Below are 21,087 nucleotides of genomic sequence, written 5' to 3'. Positions count from 1 at the left end.
TAAAACTATGAAATGATTCAAATGAGTTATAAATAAGTAAAAAAGTTTAGTATGAATATGCTCATTGTTTGTCGAGTCTGAGGAAGACGCTGACAACAATATGGAATCTACCAATGGCTCTGAGACAATGACTAATACAGTTGGCTTGTTAACTATTATTTAGGTTATTTTAATGCATGTAAATCAGTTGTAATTTGTTTTATTTTCAACAGTATAAAATTTTGTATTATCTATTGTATACTTAAAACAATATAGAACGAATGGTGGAGATTTGACACTCTAAAATTAATATGTATCAATCGTGAAGATCGGGCAAGTACTACACGGAAGAAAAACTAAAAAAAAATTTGTCATAAAAAAATAAGATTAGGTAAGTATACCAGACGGCATGTACTACATGTTATTATACCGAATTCATATTGTACTAACCAGCCGTTTATGATACACTACAGAAATATTAATTTTACACGTCTACGACTATAAGACTCCTAATACAAATGGTTGATGAATCTCCACGTAAGGTGCAACTAAAATTTATATAGGACAATCCCCTAAAGGAAATCTCTATGAAAATCAATCAGGATCACATAAAAAATCAATCAGATTCCAAGTAAAAAAAGTGTCGTTATCCTATACGACCGATCATATATAAACAAATCAAACATTCAAACCTCCGGCAAATAAAAACCAATGGCCGCCAACGGTTTGCGCTGAGACAAACAATAGAGGTAATGTTCACTAGGATGGGAGAGGTTTCAGGCGCGCAACCATTCGGCTCGATTCTTTCCTCGCCGAGGGAAGTCTTTGCCCTGGAGCATAGCCCGTTGTGCAGTGCTCCCTCTTTCCGGCCTACCATCGCCAAGTTGATGGGCGAGCCTCGGGTGCCGAATCCCACACGATCACGATATCATTATGGTCAAGTGGACTATGATGCAATCAACAATAGGCTCCATTGTCCTCGGCCATTTTGGTGTCATTACTTTGTCCTGTATGGATCGATGTTCCACACCGTCAGAGACAACAAACAGAGCTGCCTATACAAGTTATGAAAGATCATAGCAAAAGGAAGACCAATACTGGCAATGGCGCCATGGAGGTGGTCACTTTGGCAAGATTTTCTACGAGAAAGAGATGCCCAAAGTGCACCAAGCGGAGTAGAAACAAAAGCATGACAAGCTGCCTGGCGTATGACCGCGGCGTCAAGCTGTACCACAACATTGTGAAGTGCGGGTATTTGTCTATTTGAAGCAAAACTGCCTACTGGCCATGCATTCAGGAGTGGTAGCCACACAATCGTAGCCCCTAGGCTCAGTGGCTTCAAGGCCCGAGGAAGTCAATAATGCTGCTCTGGGAACCTAGGACAGATTCATTGTCTTTCATGGTGGGCCTGGAGTACAAATTTGTGATAAATTGCATATAAAGAAAATCTTCTTATGTGGATATGACATACATATCTCTTTATATACCAAGCAATAAAATAAAAATATCATGGAGTTTCATTGATTTTCCTATGAACTCCGTATATAGTTCATAAATACTCAAAATGTTCTTATATGGAAACAAGCATGATTTACATGCGCAACTCGACATAAAACTGAAAGATGAGCTAAGTGTGCAGTATGTGTAACAAGCTGATATATGTTCATGAATGAGTTTCTTCTGTTCATGAATGTAGATAAAGACAAATCGTGCCAAGTACGTGTTAAGTCGTTTCTGTCAACGTAAATAATAAACTTAACGAAACAACATCCGCACGATCAAAGAAAGTCACAAGATTAATTGAGTTTGATATATAAATACATGACGATGGATACATTGCCTTGGATACACATGCAGCACATAATAAAGATCAGACAATGACTTATCAATTACGGAACTATTAATATAGAAATATATTATATCCAAATAAAACAATTGGCAGCAAAGATATACATAATAATTTGTAGGAAAACTAGGGGCGCAAATGCGCAAGCCACCCCGCTAGTTCTACATAGTTGAGCTTGTCACCTATTAGAACTTGCTTACAACTTCTAAGTTTGTATTAATCCTAATTAAGGAACTTATCATCTCTTCATTTTATAATTTGGTTATTTATTTTTTGCAAGGATGACTACGCAGAAAATGACCTATTAAATAGAGTTTCGACTGAGGTACATTTCATATATTTATTCATCCATGTAGCATTGCACTCATTAATTGAACTAAATAATAATCAACTTGGTGCGCTGATTCATTAATACATTGTCAACTCTTTTTGCAATTGAATTTATTTTAGTTGTGTATTTCCATTTTGATATGAAGCAGAGTATAGGTATCGAGCTGTGGCACAAAGAGTAGAAAAGAGAGGCGACATGTCTTAGCAAGCCTCAACACCATGCTAGTCGCAACATCGTAGGTGAAATATGTAGACAATTTTTCCCGATGATAGTTTTAGTGGTTTTTTCCTTAATTTGATGAAATTGACCAGTATTCATAGACTGAAAGGACATATATCGAGAATAGTGTTGTAGGGTTTCCTTAGTAATTTTTACCTCTTGGTTATGAGTGAAATAGTTTTAAGAGATTATTACATAGGTTTTGGGTGTTTTGGAACCATGGTAATCGTTTAGTTTATTACGAAGAATATGGCAAGTGCGTGAATGGCGCTATGTACAATGGTTGTTGTCAAAGTTGGACATGCACTTGTTTTTCTTATTTTATTGTAGTATCTCTTATCATTATCATGTTTTGATGTATATAATGGTACCTTCAACATTTGGTCTTGGCAATGTTCAACTTTTCTGGTAACTAAATTTTGAAAGGTCCCATGCATCTAAGTTAGTCTCTTGTGAGAGAATGACATGGGATTTGTCTACCACTACACCACAACACTTGATTGGGGGTAGTTAATTGCCGGGAGGAATACATAACCAAGGGCAAAAGAACTGCCGGGGCATTTGTTTCTGCCGATACAAGTACGTGATGGCAGAAAAACTGCCGGGAGAACTTGAAAAACGAAGTCACACGCACTGCCGGTAGATTTAAGGGCCCATTGTCTGCTGGAACAATTAAACAGCGGCCCGTAAGCTGCGCGGGCACCGTCTTCGGCGCGAAACCAAAATTGTATTGGGCCTTAGCGCGGGCTAGCGAGGAAAAAACGCGCGATCGACGAAAATTTTGGGCCGAACATAACAACAGACGCGCCGGCCCTCCATGGCTCCAACAGACCGTAGAGCCTCCCCCAGATCTCGACGCCCAATCCACCCGTTGTTGGGTTTCGTAGTAATTTCAAAATTTTCCTACGCACACGCAAGATCATGTGATGCATAGCAACAAGATGGGAGAGTGTTGTCTACGTACCCACGCAGACCGACTGCGGAAGCGTTGACGCAACATAGAGGAAGTAGTCGTACGTCTTCACGATCCAACCGATCAAGCACCGAAACTACGGCACCTCCGAGTTCGAGCACACGTTCAGCTCGATGACGATCCCCGGACTCCGATCCAGCAAAGTGTCGGGGAAGAGTTCCGTCAGCGCGACGGCGTGGTGACGATCTTGATGTACTACAGCAGCAGGGCTTCGCCTAAACTCCGCTACAGTATTATCGAGGACTATGGTGGCTGGGGGCACCGCACACGGCTAAGGAATAGATCACGTGGATCAACTTGTGTGTTTCTGGGGTGCCTCTGCCTCAGTATATAAAGGAGCCAAGGGGGAGGGGGCCGCCGGCCAGGAGGAGGGCGCAGGAGGAGTCCTACTCCTCCCGGGAGTAGGACTCCCCCCCCCCCCCAATCCTAGTTGGACTAGGATTCCCCGAGGGGGAAAGAGGGAGAGGGGGGCCGGCCAACTCTCCTAGTCCTAATAGGACTAGGGGAGGGGGGAGGCGCGCGACCACCTTGGGCTGCCCCTTTCTCCTTTCCACTAAAGCCCATTAAGGCCCATATGGCTCCCGGGGGGTTCCGGTAACCTCCCGGTACTCCGGTAAAATCCCGATTTCACCCGGAACACTTCCGATATCCAAACATAGGCTTCCAATATATCAATCTTTACGTCTCGACCATTTCGAGACTCCTCGTCATGTCCGTGATCACATCCGGGACTCCGAACAACCTTCGGTACATCAAAATGCATAAACTCATAATATAACTGTCATCGTAACCTTAAGCGTGCGGACCCTACGGGTTCGAGAACAATGTAGACATGACCGAGACACGTCTCCGGTCAATAACCAATAGCGGGACCTGGATGCCCATATTGGCTCCTACATATTCTACGAAGATCTTTATCGGTCAGACCGCATAACAACATACGTTGTTCCCTTTGTCATCGGTATGTTACTTGCCCGAGATTCGATCGTCGGTATCCAATACCTAGTTCAATCTCGTTACCGGCAAGTCTCTTTACTCGTTCCGTAATACATCATCCGCAACTAACTCATTTAGTTGTACTGCTTGCAAGGCTTAAGTGATGTGCATTACCGAGAGGGCCCAGAGATACCTCTCCGACAATCGGAGTGACAAAACCTAATCTCGAAATACGCCAACCCAACATGTACCTTTGGAGACACCTGTAGTACTCCTTTATAATCACCCAGTTACGTTGTGACGTTTGGTAGTACCCAAAGTGTTCCTCCGGTAAACGGGAGTTGCATAATCTCATAGTTATAGGAACATGTATAAGTCATGAAGAAAGCAATAACAACATACTAAACGATCGGGTGCTAAGCTAATGGAATGGGTCATGTCAATCAGATCATTCAACTAATGATGTGACCTCGTTAATCAAATAACAACTCATTGTTCATGGTTAGGAAACATAACCATCTTTGATTAACGAGCTAGTCAAGTAGAGGCATACTAGTGACACTTTGTTTGTCTATGTATTCACACATGTATTATGTTTCCGGTTAATACAATTCTAGCATGAATAATAAACATTTATCATGATTATAAGGAAATAAATAATAACTTTATTATTGCCTCTAGGGCATATTTCCTTCAGTCTCCCACTTGCACTAGAGTCAATAATCTAGTTCACATCGCTATGTGATTTAACAGCAATAGTTCACATCACCATGTGATTAACACCCATAGTCCACATCGATATGCGACCAACACCAAAGGGTTTACTAGAGTCAGTAATCTAGTTCACATCGCTATGTGATTAACACCCGAAGAGTACTAAGGTGTGATCATGTTTTTCTTGTGAGATAATTTTAGTCACCGGGTCTGTTATTTTCAGATCCGTAAGTATTTTGCAAATATTTATGTCAACAATGCTCTGCACGGAGCTACTCTAGCTAATTGCTCCCACTTTCAATATGTATCTAGATTAAGACTTAGATTCATCTAGATTAGTGTCAAAACTTGCATCGACGTAACCCTTTACGACGAACCTTTTGTCACTTCCATAATCGAGAAACATATCCTTATTCCACTAAGGATAGTTTTTGACCATTGTCCAGTGATCTACTCCTAGATCACTATTGTACTCCCTTGCCAAACTCAGTGGTAGGGTATACAATAGATCTGGTACACAGCATGGCATACTTTATAAAACCTATGGTTGAGGCATAGGGAATGACTTTCATTCTCTTTCTATCTTCTGCCGTGGTCGGGCTTTGAGTCTTACTCAACTTCACACCTTGTAACACAGGCAAGAAACTTTTTCTTTGACTGTTCCATTTTGAACTACTTCAAAATCTTGTCAAGGTATGTGCTCATTGAAAAACTTATCAAGCGTCTTGATCTATCTCTATAGATCTTGATACTCAATATGTAAGCAGCTTTACCGAGGTCTTTCTTTGAAAAACTCCTTTCAAACACTCCTTTATGCTTTGCAGAATAATTCTACATTATTTCCGATCAACAATATGTCATACACATATACTTATCAGAAATGATGTAGTGCTCCCACTTCACTTTCTTGTATATACAGGCTTCACCGCAAGTCTGTATAAAACTTATATGCTTTGATCAACTTATCAAAGCGTATATTCCAACTCCGAGATGCTTGCACCAGTCCATAGATGGATCGCTGGAGCTTGCATATTTTGTTAGCTCCTTTAGGATTGACAAAACCTTCTGGTTGTATCATATACAACTCTTCTTTAATAAATCTATTAAGGAATGCAGTTTTGTTTATCCATTTGCCAGATTTCATAAAATGCGGCAATTGCTAACATGATTCGGACAGACTTAAGCATAGATACGAGTGAGAAACTCTCATCGTAGTCAACACCTGGAACTTTGTCGAAAACCTTTTGCGGCAATTCTAGCTTTGTAGATAGTAACACTACTATCAGCGTCCGTCTTCCTCTTGAAGATCCATTTATTCTCAACTGCTTGCCGATCATCGGGCAAGTCAACCAAAGTCCATACTTTGTTCTCATACATGGATCCCATCTCAGATTTCATGGCTTCAAGCCACTTTGCGGAATCTGGGCTCACCATTGCTTCTTCATAGTTCGTAGGTTCATCATGATCTAGCATCATGACTTCCAGAACGGGGTTACCGTACCACTCTGGTGCGGGTCTCACTCTGGTTTACCTACGAGATTTGGTAGTAACTTGATCTGAAGTTACATGATCATCATCATTAGCTTCCTCACTAATTGGTGTAGTAGTCACAGGAACAGATTTCTGTGATGAACTACTTTCCAATAAGGGAGCAGGTACAGTTACCTCGTCAAGTTCTACTTTCCTCCCACTCACTTCTTTCGAGAGAAACTCCTTCTCTAGAAAGTTTCCGAATTTAGCAACAAAAGTCTTGCCTTCGGATCTGTGATAGAAGGTGTATCCAATAGTTTCGTTTGGATATCCTATGAAGACACATTTCTCCGATTTGGGTTCGAGCTTATCAGGTTGAAGCTTTTTCACATAAGCATCGCAGCCCCAAACTTTCAGAAACGACAACTTTGGTTTCTTGCCAAACCATAGTTCATAAGGCGTCGTCTCAACGGATTTTGATGGTGCCCTATTTAACGTGAATGCAGCTGTCTCTAATGCATAACCCCAAAACGATAGTGGTAGATCGGTAAGAGACATCATAGATCGCACTATATCTAATAAAGTACGGTTATGACGTTCGGACACACCATTACACTATGGTGTTCCAGGTGGCGTGAGTTTGTGAAATTATTCCACATTGTTTTAATTGAAGACCAAACTCGTAACTCAAATATTTGACTCCGCGATTAGATCGTAGAAACTTTATTTTCTTGTCATGATGATTTTCCACTTCACTCTGAAATTCTTTGAACTTTTCAAATGTTTCAGACTTATGTTTCATCAAGTAGATATACTCATATCTGCTCAAATCATCTGTGAAGATCAGAAAATAATGATACCTATCGCGAGACTCAATATTCATCGGACCACATACATCAGTATGTATGATTTCTAACAAAGCTGTTGCTTGCTTCATTGTTCCGGAGAACGGCGTTTTAGTCATCTTGCCCATAAGGCATGGTTCGCAAGCATCAAGTGATTCATAATCAAGTGATTCCAAAATCCCATCAGCATGGAGTTTCTTCATGCGCTTTACACCAATATGACCTAAACGGCAGTGCTACAAATAAGTTGCACTATCATTATTAACTTTGCATCTTTTGGTTTCAATATTATGATTATGTGTATCACTACGATCGAGATCCAACGAACTATTTTCATTGGGTGTGTAACCATATAAGGTTTTATTCATGTAAACAGAACAACAATTTATTCTCTTACTTAAATGAATAACCGTATTACAATAAACATGATCAAATCATATTCATGCTGAATACAAACACCAAATAACACTTATTTAGGTTCAACACTAATCCCGAAATTATAGGGAGTGTGCGATGATGATCATATCAATCTTGGAACCACTTCCAACACACATCATCACTTCACCCTTAACTAGTCTCTGTTTATTCTGCAACTCCCGTTTCGAGTTACTAATCTTAGCAACTGAACTAGTATCAAATCCTGAGGGGTTGCTATAAACACTAGTAAAGTACACATCAATAACATGTATATCAAATATACTTATGTTCACTTTGCCATCCTTCTTATCCGCCATATACTTGGGGCAGTTCCGCTTCCAGTGACCAGTCCCTTTGCAGTAGAAGCACTTAGTCTCAGTCTTAGGACCAGACTTGGGCTTCTTCACTTGAGCAGCAACTTGCTTGCCGTTCTTCTTGAAGTTCCCCTTCTTCCCTTTGCCCTTTTCTTGAAACTAGTGGTCTTGTCTACCATCAACACTTGATGTTTTTATCGATTTCTACCTTCGTCAATTTCTGCATTACGAAGAGCTTGGGAATCGTTTCCGTTATCCCTTGCATATCATAGTTCATCACGAAGTTCTACTAACTTGGTGATGGTGACTAGAGAATTCTGTCAATCACTATCTTATCTGGAAGATTAACTCCCACTTGATTCAAGCGATTGTAGTACCCAGACAATCTGAGCACATGCTCACTAGTTGAGCGATTCTCCTCCATGTTTTAGCTATAGAACTTGTTGGAGACTTCATATCTCTCAACTCGGGTATTTGCTTGAAATATTAACTTCAACTTCTGGAACATCTCATATGCTCCATGACGTTCAAAACGTCTTTGAAGTCCCGATTCTAAGCCGTTAAGCATGGTGCACTAAACTATCAAGTAGTCATCATATTGAGCTAGCCAATCGTTCATAACGTCTGCATTTGCTCCTACAATAGGTCCGTCACCTAGCGGTGCATCAAGGACATAATTCTTCTGTGCAGCAATGAGGATAAACCTCAGATCACGGATCCAATCCGCATCATTGCTACTAACATCTTTCAACACAATTTTCTCTAGGAACATATCAAAATAAACACAGGGAAGCAACAACAAGAGCTATTGATCTACAACATGATTTGCAAAATACTACCAGGACTAAGTTCATGATAAATTTAAGTTCAATTAATCATATTACTTAAGAACTCCCACTTAGATAGACATCCCTCTAATCCTCTAAGTGATCACGTGATCCAAATCAACTAAACCATAACCGATCATCACGTGAGATGGAGTAGTTTTCAATGGTGAACATCGTTATGTTGATCATATCTACCATATGATTCACGCTCGACCTTTCGGTCTTCGTGTTCCGAGGCCATATCTGTATATGCTTGGCTCGTCAAGTATAACCTGAGTATTCCGCGTGCGCAACTGTTTTGCACCCGTTTTATTTGAACGTAGAACCTATCACACCCAATCATCACGTGGTGTCTCAGCACGAAGAACTTTCGCAATGGTGCATACTCAGGGAGAACACTTCTTGATAATTTAGTGAGAGATCATCTTATAATGCTACCGTCAATCAAAGCAAAATAAGATGCATAAAAGGATAAACATCACATGCAATCAATATAAGTGATATGATATGGCCATCATCATATCGTGCTTGTGATCTCCATCTCCGAAGCACCGTCGTGATCACCATCGTCACCGGCGTGACACCTTGATCTCCATCGTAGCATCGTTGTCGTCTCGCCAAGCTTGTGCTTCCACGACTATTTGTGACGCCCGTTTCCGTGATAAAGTAAAGTCAATTCGTACATGGCGTTTCTCAATGACACGCAGGTCATACAAAAATAAAGACAACTCCGCACTTCCAAGCGGTAAGAATATCCACCTCAACCCAAGCTCTTACAAAATCAGATAAGTCAACATGCATGATATGTAATCAAGCGCAGGGCTCCTCGACGGCGCTCGAAACTCCGCCACGAAGTCGCCTCGACTCACCTACAGTCGACGTCAGCTCTGTGCGGAGCATGTACCAACCATCCGGTCCCACGCTACTAATGTCAGCCGAGTTTCTCCTAACGCCGGCTGCCAACAACCTGGTGGCACCAGAAAGCGGCGCGCCCTACGCGTCTCTGCCCTCGGTCTCTACACTCTACCTCTGCGTGTCGTCGTCATGCGGGCGATCTGTCTCAGTTAGGCACCCTCCGTGCTTTGTGCGTCGGCGGTCTCGTCTCGGAGTGTCGTTGTAAGTGGTGGCGTTTGGGCTCCATGCCGGTCTCCACCTATCTGGTTGCTTACAACCAGAAAGGAAAGAAAGGGGGAAAGAGGGAGCAAAGCAACCGTGAGTACTCATCCGTACTCGCAAGCAAGGAGCTACACTACCTATGCATGGTATCAAATGGAATAAGGTATCATATGTGGACTGAACTGCAGAATGCCGGAATAAGAGGGGGATAGCTAGTCCTATCGAAGACTACGCTTCTGGCAGCCTCCATCTTGCAGCATGTAGAAGAGAGTAGACTGAAGTCCTCCAAGTATCGCATAGCATAATCCTAACCGATGATCCTCCCCTCGTCGCCCTGTGAGAGAGCGACCCCGGTTGTATCTGGCACTTGGAAGGGTGTGTTTTATTATGTATCCGGTTCTAGTTGTCATAAGGTCAAGGTACAACTCCAAGTCGTCCTGTTACCGAAGATCACGGCTATTCGAATAGATTAACTTCCCTGCAGGGGTGCACCACATAACCCAACACGCTCGATCCCATTTGGCCGGACACACTTTCCTGGGTCATGCCCGGCCTCGGAAGATCAACACGTCGCAGCCCTACCTAGGCACAACAGAGAGGTCAGCACGCCGGTCTAAATCCTATGGCGCAGGGGTCTGGGCCCATCGCCCATTGCACACCTGCACGTTTGCGAACGGCCGGCAGACGACCCCCTTATGCGCCCTCCTGGCACGCCTCTACACACTCCCAGATACCTTCTCCCCTTACCGCATCACCACCCGCTCTACTCGCCTCACATCATCTCCGCTCCACCCGTCCCCTGCCCCCTTCCTCCGCACAACTACTCTGGATCTATCACCATCGTCCACCATCACGAGCGCTACGCTCACTCAGTTCATGCTGAACTTCATCAAAAGTTGCTGTTGGCTTGGATCACCTACGATAACGCCGGGATACCGCATAATACTACCGCTCGTTTAGATTGGCTTATGTTGTCGCTCATAGCCATATATATGGCTAGACTTCAGATCATAACCCAGATCTCGTTAGCTTGTTAAGTATTCCGCGCAACAGGATGGGTACCAGGGCCAGGGTCCACACCTCTTGCTCCTGGTGTACAGGAACCTGCTGCCGCCTCATAGATTCCGAATTTTTGCGACTCGTGCGGTTGGGTTCTGTGGCTGCCTCAAGCCGATATCCTCCAGGTGTCGCTTTTTAGTCTTACCACATTGTTCGTTGGTGTATTAACCTTGAGTTTATTACTACTCCAAGACCTGATATCCCAGAGATTGTTGATTATGAGCTCCTTCTTCTGAATCTGGCGTGTGATCACGTGTTTCCTGATGTATATAGTATATACCTGATCAAGAGTCACGGCCCGGTATATAATTATAACGGACAAGAATGTAGGGCCACTGATAATACTAGCATCCTATACTAAGCATTAGGATTGCAGGTAAAGGTAACAACAGTAGTAGCAAGGACAGGCTATGCATCAGTATAGGATTAACGGGAAGCAGTAACATGCTACACTACTCTAATGCAAGCAGTATAGAGAAGAGTAGGCGATATCTGGTGATCAAAGGGGGGGGCTTGCCTGGTTGCTCTGGCAAGAGAGAGGGATCGTCAACTCCGTAGTCGTACTGGGTAGCAGCGGCGTCGGTCTCGGTGTCTAGCGAGAGAAGAGGGGGAAGAAACAATAAATATTTAATGCAAACAGATGCATAGCGATGCATGACATGACAAGTAACGGCGTTAGGGTGCCCTAACGCGGGTAGTAGGTGATACCGGTGAAGGGGGATAACATCCGGGAAAGTATCCCCGGTGTTTCGCGTTTTCGGGCAGAGGAGCCAGAGGGGGAAAGTTGCGAGTTCGATAGGTTAGGGATGCGTGGCGGATACGAACGGGCTGCGTATCATTCGTCTCGTCGTTCTGAGCAACTTTCATGTACAAAGTTTTTCCATCTGAGCTACGGTTTATTTTCTATTAATTTTAAAAGATTTAAATCATTTTCAGGATTTATTTAATTATTTTAATACAACATTATCCAGAACAGTGCTTGCTGACGTCATCATGACTCATGACGTCAGCATGACGTCAGCAGTCAACAGAGGTGTTGACTGGTCAACTGACGTGTGGGACCCACTGGTCATTGACTGTTTAGCCTAATAAGTGTTTAACTAAACTAACTACTGTTTAATTAAACTAATTAGTTAGTTAGGTTAATCTAATTACGATTAATTAACTTAATTAATTCCTTAATTAATTAATTAATTAAATTATTATTATCTATTTATTTATTTTATTTATTTTACATATTATTTTTAATTCCTTTTTTTTAACGTTCTGGGGCGGGCCCCCTGTCATGGCCCAGGGGCCATAGCGGGTTCGGTGCGCTGGGTGGTTGCGGAGCGGCGCTCGCCTCGAGGTGAGTGTGCGGGTGGGATGGCCAGTGGTCCCCGGCCGGCTGTGGTGGGAAACTGGAGTGCGGTGGCCGGCAACAGCAGGCCCGCGGCTTGGCATGGGGAGCCTGGCTGCGGTGGGCGACCTAGCAGCCATAGGGGGACGCGCTTCCAGAAGCTGACAACTGCCCGGCAACGTGCTCGGTCAGAGTGCTAGTAGCCTATCTATGCTGCAGCTTCATAAGTAGATGTTAAGGCGTCAGCGTGCATCTCTGTTTGTGCTGAATATGCGTAGGTTGCTCCACATTCGGCAGTTATGTTAGATGGCGCTTGGGGTAGGCCGAATACGCGGTCGGGTGGTTCCTGTGGCCGGCGTATATCCTGCTCCGGCGTTGGAGTGGCCTCGTGTGCGCACTCTCGCTCTGGGGTAGCTGCTGCTTGGTCCGGGTCTGTGTTGCGCTGAACGTGCGGGACCCTGCCTGGCTATGTCCGATCGATGAGTGGGACTCGGCTGAAGGTGGGCTGCCAGTCTCTTTGGTGGCTCGGGTGGCTGGGAGGCGCCCCCCCCTGCCCCCCCTCCCTCCCCTCTTTTGCCGAATGTGTTGGTCATGCGTGGTGCTGCTCCCGATCCAGTCTGAGGGATGGTGAGAGGAGGGGCGCGGAGGAGTCCGGGAGGGGCGGCGGCCTTAGCGGGAGACGGCGGCGAGGAGGCGATCCAGGCGGCGGGGGCGGCGTGGCGGCGGACGAGGGCGAGGTGGAGGCGACGGGTGGCGGCGTCGGGCGGGAGGTTCGTTCCCCCGATCCCGATCTGGATCGGGGAAGGGAAAGAGGGACGTGGGGTCGTGGGGAGGGGGAGAGAGGAGTGGGGGATTTAGGGTTTCTGGGGTGTGGGGCTGTGGCCTATAGGCCAGGGGGGTGAGGGGGCGGCCGGTTGGGCCTGGCCTGGCTAATAGCTGGGCCGGCTGGCCCAGTGGGGGGGTCTGCTTCTCCTTTTTTTTGTTAGTTTTGTTTTCTGTTTTGTATTTTCTTTTCTTTTATTTATTATCCTTTTCTGTTTTAATTCGTTCCTCATTGTATTTTAGTTTTGTAAATACAAAATGATCCCTAAATTGGTAATAGGAATTATACCACTGCCACAATTAACTTGGCAACTAAATATATTAGTTTGTAATAGTTTATCATTTTAGAAGCATTTAAATAATTGTTTTTGCTACTGTTTAAATCGTTTTAGTGTATTTGAACATTTTATAAAAGTGTAGTTCCAATGCCATAATTACTTATGTATTATTTGGCTCACTCTGAACATTATAGTTTTAATTTTTGAAAACTTTTGTTGTTTGCCTGATTTTTAAATTGAATTTGAAATGATTTTGAACTTACGCGAGATTATCAACAGTAATCGGAGTGACATGGCATCGTTAACGTGGGATTACTGTAGCCTAATTATCCGGGCGTCACAATTCTCCTCCACTACAAGAAATCTCGTCCCGAGATTTAAGAGGGGAAGTAAGGGGGAAGAATAGGTTACGACATTCTAACGAATCGTCTCGGTCTTGGTTGCTCCTCTCGAAGAGGTCGATCCATTATGTTGATGTCTTCATTTCTCTGCTTCAGGTGATCATGATGTAGCACACATACTTTCTTCGGGATCTTCATCGTACTTACGAAAAAGGATATGGGGAAGACTCGGGAAGGACGGTCCTCTACAAGGTTGCTTATATGGTAGATAAAATCTGGGAAGGTGACGGGAAGTAACTCTCGAATTCAAACTTGAGAAAACTTCGAGAGTTAGCAAGACGGTGCAATAAGAAGTTTCGAGCATATAGGCAATCGTTCATTGCCTGAAACCGAGTGCGAGAGGGGTTCATAGTAACGAGAATAAGTATCGTATTTGATACCAAAATGGATGATTACTCAGAAGGTGGCTCGTGAATTACTTATGAGGCCACGCGTGAGGAATAACTTTGGGAACAGGGGGTGTACAGGAGAGTCAGGTTTCGATCCTTAGGAACTGTGGGTTATGGGCCCACCATGTGGGTTAAAAGCAGGAAGGGCGGTGACGTATTGCACGATCATGAAGGCAAGGCATGTCAGAGGATAGTCTGTCGGTTATGCCGGCAACAACATCGGTACCAAGGGCGAGGGACAAAGAGAACCATTTTCCTGCTTGTTGAACGAGGCGGACCAATAGGTAGAGTTCTCGTCCATCGGCGGTTACCAGAAAGTTTTCAACAATAGTAACAGGGTCTTGCTGACAGAATGGTACACCGAGGTGTTTACATAAGCAATGAATTATTACTGCTTAGATTATATAGATCACAAGAAAGGTCAAACAAACCAATGGAGAGGAAAATGTGATCATTAGTTTAAACTGAACAATGGAAACGAAAATGTGTTTAAATACATATTTCAAGGGTATATCCTACCCAAGGACAAGCAGATCATGATATCCATGACATGATATAATGTAGAAAACTCTTTAGGTATGGGAGAGAATTTTCATGACATTATCCATACAACGGTGTTTGGATAATTGAGCAGGAAACATTTAACATTGGGCTTCAATTGTTCCTGTTCAAAATCGGAGTACCACAGACATGCTTCAAGATAGCATGGACATGGTCAACAGGTGAGTATCAGACTTTGGAAACACAAAGGGTCTATTAGGAATAACTTGTAGAATAAGTCTTACAATTTCCTCATGGAAGAGTGGATAACCTTGCTGAAAGGAAACTATAACAATAGGTCCTCCGGCCAGGTGTGCTAGGCATGACATCATCTTACCGGGTCATATAAGGACCAATGTTAGATAGCAAGGTATAACACAAAACACGAACAAGTTTGTGTTGAACGGAAGGCAATAAAGTGGTAGATGATAAAACAAATCATCGAGGGCAAGGATGGTATTTCTCATCATGAATTCAATTGATACCTTGGAAGGAGTCAATTGTTGATGATGATCACGACAAATTTTGTCGAGAGATTTCATGAGGATGTAATCGATCAGCGATGACACCAAGCCAAAGGAATGATGAAGCAAGAGGTTATTGGAACCACAGGTACGACACAAACTCGAAATCAAGCTTGTTGTTCAAGGCGAAATGGAATTATGAGGGAGATCGACGTAAGCTTAGCTCATCATCGAAAGTTGTGCTCCGGGGTTAAGGACCAGGTAGCACAGTTAAAATCGACACGATAATGATATAGCCGAGCAGGTTAGGATTTACGTGATCGAGTTCAAATTCGTAAGTAATGAAGGTTACCAAGAGTTGTTTAATCGCGGTGTGAACTCGATTCAGTTATCGATGTCTTTGAGTGTTTATTAACTCAGAGCCCGTGAAAGAAAAAAATTTGGAATCAGTGAGAATGTAATACTTGATGAAGAACGCATAAGAAGTTATGCAGTTCCGTGATAATCTCGAGATACCAGAGGGGGTAATACTCGACGAAAGATCAAAGTAAAGGTTAGAATGGTGTATTGATCCACAAAAGACAAGTGCTTAAACTTGCCCGAGAAATGGGATCTAAGAAGAACATATGATCGGAACCACGCTTGCAAAGGATCAATTCACCAATACCAAAGGATATTATATTAAGGAAATAATTATTATTACAAGAAGCTTCCATGATAGGATCTACATCGTGTCCATGGGCATGAACACAAAGGTCCAAGGTCGACTCCCACTTCTGCAATGCATAATCTTTCATTCACAGCTCTAATAAAACGATTTCAGTGTGAAAACCTACCAGGTGAATTACTAGAGGAGTATGACCGCTGAAAAGTTTTCGGGTTCACACAGATTAAGGAAGGCATAATGTTCAACCCATCGGGATATCTTAGAAATATATACCACAAGTTTCAAGAGTTAATATCACAAGCTCGAAAGTAGAGCAAGGTTGAGAAAGTACATGATACAATTTACCAAAGGCATTATGTATCCAAGGGAAGGCTCACAAGGTTATTGAATATGAAGGACGATGTCAGATAAAATCCAAAAAGTATCTGATGGTCCATAACAGGGCTGACGTGAGTATCGGTTCTAAATCAGAGGAAGAAGGAATGCAAAGGCATCAGATTATAGGAACAACTGACTAATTCAAAGCTCAATGCAAGGAAATTTATGATCCTCAATCAAGGGATCAGAAGCAAACACTCTGATTAAGGATGGATAAGTTGCGTAGACTTAGGGGTACAATCGATGGTAATCCGACTGGTCGGGAACCAACTCATGTTTAAAGGGATGTCTGAGCCGGAAAGATAAATTAGAAGAGTTGATAGATGATTGTGTGCATTCGCACACATGTTGAATCAATAGGATCAAAATGACGGTGTCAAAAGATACTAGTGAATATTGCTAGTGATATGGGAGCATCCATAATGTAAGCATACAAGTATTTGCAGAGCATTAGTTGCTAAGGATTTTCGGAGGATTGAGTAGTATTTCAAAGACTTTTGTGAAACACCTGAACAACTGGGGATGAGCGGATACTCGAAAAGTGCGAGAAATTATTCTTAGGGGTATTCAGGTGGCAAAGAACTACAAGGCAGTAGGCACAAAATATTCTCGGGGTATCTTGTAATAACAAGATTGACTGGGAATAAAAGTAAGCACGACAGGTGTAAGTATTTATCCATACGGATATTTCGGTCGAAGGGAATTGCAAAAGCAACGGGCACAAGGTCTCGAGAGAATATCGGAGAGTATCTCTGAAATCTTCTGGTGCAGCCGGCGATCATCTGGACTGAAGGGGCTCTCCGGGAGAAAGCATTTTCGAGAACCTAAAGTTAGATTTTAGTAAAAATCGTTTAACCCGAATAGAAGAGAGTTCAGAGTCCCAGAGTAAAGGTCGAGGAGTAAAAGATCCTAGTACCACCCGATGGCGACGTGGGCCCGTAAGGCACACAGCCAAGTTAGTAAAAGTTTTTGCAATGTCTAGACTCGACTTCGGCCAAGGAGTGTGGAAGGGGGGTTCCTACAGGCAGTCGGCTCTGATACCAACTTGTGACGCCCCCGATTCAATCGTACACTAATCATACACGCAAACGTGTACGATCAAGGTCAGGGACTCATGGGAAGATATCACAACACAACTCTACAAATAAAATACGTCATACAAGCATCATATTACAAGCCAGGGGCCTCGAGGGCTCGAATACAAGAGCTCGATCATAGACGAGTCAGCGGAAGCAACAATATCTGAGTACAGACATAAGTTAAACAAGTTTGCCTTAAGAAGGCTAGCACAAACTGGGATACAGATCGAAAGAGGCGCAGACCTCCTGCCTGGGATCCTCCTAACTACTCCTGGTCGTTGTCAGCGGGCATCACGTAGTAGTAGGCACCTCCGGTGTAGTAGGGGTCGTCGTCGACGGTGGCGTCTGGCTCCTGGGCTCCAACATCTGGTTGCGACAACCAGGTAGAAGGGATAGGGGGAAAAGAGGGAGAAAGCAACCGTGAGTACTCATCCAAAGTACTCGCAAGCAAGGAGCTACACTACATATGTATGCATTGGTATCAACTGGAATAAGGCTATCATATGTGGACTGAACTGCAGAATGCCGGAATAAGAGGGGGATAGCTGGTCCTTTCGAAGACTACGCTTCTGGCAGCCTCCGTCTTGCAGCATGTAGAAGAGAGTAGACTGAAGTCCTCCAAGCAGCATCGCATAGCATAATCCTAACCGATGATCCTCCCCTTGTCGCCCTGTGAGAGAGCGATCACCGATTGTATCTGGCACTTGGAAGGGTGTGTTTTATTAAGTATCCGGTTCTAGTTGTCATAAGGTCAAGGTACAACTCCAAGTCGTCCTGTTACCGAAGATCACGGCTATTCGAATAGATTAACTTCCCTGCAGGGGTGCACCACATACCCCAACACGCTCGATCCCATTTGGCCGGACACACTTTCCTGGGTCATGCCCGGCCTCGGAAGATCAACACGTCGCAGCCCCACCTAGACCAACAGAGAGGTCAGCACGCCAGTCTAAACCTAAGCGCCCAGGGGTCTGGGCCCATCGCCCTTAGCACACCTGCACGTTGCGAACGCGGCCGAAAGCAGACCTAGCCTAATGGCCTTCCAGTCCAATCCGGCGCACGCCACTCAGTCGCTGACGTCACAAAGGCTTTGGCTGATACCACGACGCCGGGATACCCATAACTACTCCCGCGTAGATGGTTAGTGCGTATAGACCAAATGGCCAGACTCAGATCAAATACCCAGATCTCGTTAAGCGTGTTAAGTATCCGCGAACGTCGACCAGGGCCAGGCCCACCTCTCTCCTAGGTGGTCGGAACCTGCCCTGTCGCTCCGCCTCAAAGATCCACTCGCGGGTGCTCCTCAAGCCGACCCGTCTTTAGTCACCACATGTATCATGTATAAAGTATATAGTATATACCCGTGATTAACTCCCGAGTGATCACGGCCCGATAGTATAGCAAGGCAGACGGACAAGAATGTAGGGCCACAAATGGAAATACTAGCCTCCTATACTAAGCATTAGGATTGCAGGTAAAGGTAACAACAGTAGTAGCAAGGACAGGCTATGCATCAGTATAGGATTAACGGGAAGCAGTAACATGCTACACTACTCTAATGCAAGCAGTATAGAGAAGAGTAGGCGATATCTGGTGATCAAAAGGGGGGGCTTGCCTGGTTGCTCTGGCAAGAGAGAGGGGTCGTCAACACCGTAGTCGTACGGGGTAGCAGCGGCGTCGGTCTCGGTGTCTAGTGAGAGAAGAGGGGGAAGAAACAATAAATATAATGCAAGCATATGCATAGTGATGCATGACATGACAAGTAACGGCGTTAGAGGTGCCCTAACGCGGTAGTAGGTGATACCGGTGAAGGGGGATAACATCCGGGAAAGTATCCCCGGTGTTTCGCGTTTTCGAACCAGTGAACCGGAGGGGGAATGTTGCGAGTTCGATAGGTTAGGGATGCGTGGAGGACGAACGGGCTGCGTATCCGAATTCGTCTCGTCGTTCTGAGCAACTTTCATGTACAAAGTTTTTCCATCTGAGCTGCGGTTTATTTTCTATTAATTTTAAAAGATTTAAATCATTTTCAGGATTTATTTAATTATTTTAATACAACATTATCCAGAACAGTGCTTGCTGACGTCATCATGACGTCAGCATGAAGTCAGTGGTCAACAGAGGTGTTGACCGGTCAACTGACGTGTGGGACCCACTGGTCATTGACTGTTTAGCCTAATAAGTGTTTAACTAACTAACTACTGTTTAATTAAACTAATTAGTTAGTTAGGTTAATCTAATTATGATTAATTAACTTAATTAATTCCTTAATTAAGTAATTAATTAAATTATTATTATCTATTTATTTATTTTATTTATTTTACATATTATTTTTAATTCCTTTTTTTTAAACGTTCTGGGGCGGGCCCCGTTCGTCATAGGCCCAGAGGGGGCCATAGCGGTTTACGGGCATGCGGGTGTGCGCCCGAGTCCACACGGGAAGGGGGCTACGGGCGCCTGGGCGGGCGGGCGCTCGCCCGCAGGGAGTGTGGCGGGGCGAGGCCAGTGGCCGGCCGGCGTGGGGGAAACGGAGTGCGGGGCCGGCAACGAGCAGGCCCGCGGGCGGCAGGGGAGCCAGGGCGCGGTGGCGCACCAGCAGCAAGGGGACGACGCAGCGACAACGGCAACGCAACGGCAGGAGCAGCAGTAGCTAAGCATGAGCAGCAGTAACAGGAAGTAAGAGCAGCAGCGGCATCATGGGGGAATATGCGAGGTGCTCACATCGAGCAGTAGAGGAGCTTGGGGAGGCCGGAACGGGTCGTGGTGGTCGTGGCCGGCGGCCTGCCGGCGTTGGAGGGCCTCGGAGCGGGGCGACTCGCTGGGAGCGGCTGCGGCCGGGTTCGGTGCGCGCCGGCGGGACCCTGCCGGCATGGTCCGACGATGAGGTGGACTCGGCGAGGGGCGCCAGCCTGGTGGCGGGGGCGGGAGGCGCCCGCCGAAGTGGGCAGCGGGGTGCTGCCCCGATCCAGTCGAGGGAGGTGAGAGGAGGGGCGCGAAGGAGTCCGGGAGGGGCGGCGGCCTTAGCGGAGCGACGGTGAGGGGGCGATCCAGGCGGCGTGGGGCGGCGTGGCGGCAGGACGAGGGCGAGGTGGAGGCGACGGGTGGCGGCGTCGGGCGGGAGGTTCGTTCCCCCGATCCCGATCTGGATCGGGGAAGGGAAGAGGGACGTGGGGTCGTGGGGAGGGGGAGAGAGGAGTGGGGGATTAGGGTTTCTGGGGTGTGGGGCTGTGGCCTATAGGCCAGGGGGGTGAGGGGGCGGCCGGTTGGGCCTGGCCTGGCTAATAGCTGGGCCGGCTGGCCCAGTGGGGGGGTCTCTGCTTCTCCCCCTTTTTTTGTTAGTTTTGTTTTCTGTTTTGTATTTTCTTTTCTTTTATTTATTATCCTTTTCTGTTTTAATTCGTTCCTCATTGTATTTTAGTTTTGTAAAGTACAAAATGATCCCTAAATTGGTAATAGGAATTATACCACTGCCACAATTAACTTGGCAACTAAATATATTAGTTTGTAATAGTTTATCATTTTAGAAGCATTTAAATAATTGTTTTTGCTACTGTTTTATTCACCTAAGGGTATTTAAACATTTTATAAAAATGGGGTTTCTTAACCATAATTACCTATGCATTATTTGGCACGTCTAGAGCATTTTAGTTTTAATGTTTGGAAACTTTTACTGTTTGCCTATAT

This window comes from Triticum urartu, chromosome 6 (genome assembly GCF_003073215.2).
Source record: "Triticum urartu cultivar G1812 chromosome 6, Tu2.1, whole genome shotgun sequence".
Taxonomy (NCBI): Eukaryota; Viridiplantae; Streptophyta; class Magnoliopsida; order Poales; family Poaceae; genus Triticum; species Triticum urartu.
This window is presented reverse-complemented; position numbering follows the sequence as displayed.